The sequence below is a fragment of the Kryptolebias marmoratus genome, linkage group LG7 (genome assembly GCF_001649575.2).
Source record: "Kryptolebias marmoratus isolate JLee-2015 linkage group LG7, ASM164957v2, whole genome shotgun sequence".
Lineage (NCBI taxonomy): Eukaryota > Metazoa > Chordata > Actinopteri > Cyprinodontiformes > Rivulidae > Kryptolebias > Kryptolebias marmoratus.
In genome coordinates, this window is record NC_051436.1 from 1,713,956 (window position 1) to 1,715,945 (window position 1,990).

At 39.3% G+C, this 1,990-nt stretch overlaps 1 protein-coding gene and 1 long non-coding RNA gene across 2 annotated transcripts in view; one reads left to right on the forward strand and one right to left on the reverse strand.

Annotated features, from left to right (window-relative positions):
- LOC108251602 overlaps window positions 1-790 on the forward strand; it is a 4,053-nt gene extending 3,263 nt beyond the window's left edge. Inside the window, exon 3 of the long non-coding RNA XR_001809363.3 lies at window positions 664-790. This is a non-coding gene — a long non-coding RNA (uncharacterized LOC108251602). The remainder of the gene's footprint in view (window positions 1-663) is intronic.
- Window positions 1-1,990, reverse strand: part of LOC108249740 (tripartite motif-containing protein 16-like) — a 139,996-nt gene that overhangs the window by 61,499 nt on the left and 76,507 nt on the right. The window lies entirely within an intron of this gene.

A 1,990-nucleotide genomic window follows, 5' to 3' on the forward strand; every position in this document is an offset into this window, starting at 1 on the left:
GCGTCGGACGGCCCTTTACTGCGTGTCATTTTCTCTATCTCTAATTCCGGTTTCCTGTCTCTCTTCATCTGTCCTGTCCAGTAAAAGGCATAAAAAGCCCCCCCCCCAAAAAAAAAGCTTTAAAAATAAATAAACAATATTACAATTTTATGAGGTTGTTAATAATGCTTTTTTTTTACGTGTGTCGTAGCTGAAGCTGCAGTAGGAGATTTGTGCACCCCGGGTTTGTTTCTTCAGTAAATGCATTTATTCTGGCTAAACGAGTTATCTATCTGCGATGCAACAACTCCTGATACTGCATTTCTGCATAAAAAGATGTTTTTTATAGCCTTGAAATTGTTATTGAGGGTGGATTGATTCAGACGGAGCTCTACTGAAGGCCTAGGTGTGAATTGCACGGCCCGCCACTGATAAATATTAATTAATGTGATCCCTTATTTTACACAAAACACATTCAGGTGACCCTGTAGCCTTTGTTACTCAACTCTCTTTATTATTGTATTTGAAACTTTTCAAACTTAAATAAACAAGTTTTTTTCATTATTGTATTTAAAGTTCTGTATGAGTCCATTTTTAAATATGCAGCTGAGAGAACTTAGACGGTATCAGGAGATCAACAGTGACTTTAATCCCATCTAAAATGTGTTTATTTTCATTCAACAGGAGGTTAGAATCACCAGGCTGATCGCTCTGAAAGTAAAGACTCAATGATCTCCAGATGTTTCCAGCTGTGCTCCCGGACCTCTGATGATGTCCTTCAGGCAGCAAACTGAGTTCGATGGAGACTCAGCAGAGGAAACAAAAGAAGCTCTTTATAAATGTTAAAAACAGGCTTTAAACTTATTGCTGTTTAGTAAACTATGAACCAGATAACTAATTCCTGATTAATGAGTTCAGTTCTTCAATGAGGTCCTCAGAGGTCGGATCATGTGTTGCAGCTGGTTTTTAATGATTTTATTAATTTATTTCTGTATTTATTAACCTTCTGATGTTTGTGTCATTCAGCCCGAGCCTTTAGAGCAGCGGCGTGTTTACAGATTATACATCACAGACATAAAGTTGGACACAAGCATCCCTTTACCGGTCCCCAGAACAAGAAATGCACAACAAAGGTTCCGCCCAGACAAAATGCCTAAATGTGCCAATAAACAAACAAACAAATGTTTACATTAACTAAACGTGGTAATCCCTTTCTTAGAGCCGCCACAGTTACTTTAAATGTCATTTTACAAACAGCTTCCTGCTGATTTTATCACCTGGATCAACTGTTAAACTGAACCGAACAGAAAATATTCAAGCAGGTCTGAAAAACACTTGACCTTTGCTCAGCACAAAGTTCAGAGCAGAACAACATCCAAATGATGTCTCTGACTCAGGAGAAAACATTTTCTGAAGGTTTTAAATCAGGATAGAAACTGAAAACTACTGTTTGATCTTTAGAAAAGTCTATAATTCAGCCTCAAACTGTTCTTTTATCTAAAATGAGACAAACATTAAAAACCTGCTCTGCCTCTTTAACAGAGTTCAGCTCTGACAGTTTATTTCCTGGTTCCTCCTCTTTAACAGATCTGACAGCTCAAACTACACATCAGGAAGTGAAAGTGAAACAGAACAGAACTTGGGTGTGGCTTCTTGTGTAACACATTTAGTCGTCTTGTTTTCTGTTCTTAAGAGGAGAAACTTTGCAGCAAGAAAACCAAATGGATTCAAGAAAATTCTCCTGTTCCATCTGTTTGGATCTCCTGAAGGATCCGGTGACTATTCCCTGTGGACACAGCTACTGTATGAACTGTATTAAAACCCACTGGGATGGAGAGGATCAGAGGAGAATCCACAGCTGTCCTCAGTGCAGGAAGGACTTCATACCGAGGCCTGTTCTGGTGAAAAACACCATGTTAGCAGAGTTGGTGGAGGAGCTGAAGAAGACTGGACTCCAAGCAGCTCCTGCTGATCACTGCTATGCTGGACCTGAAGATGTGTCCTGTGATGT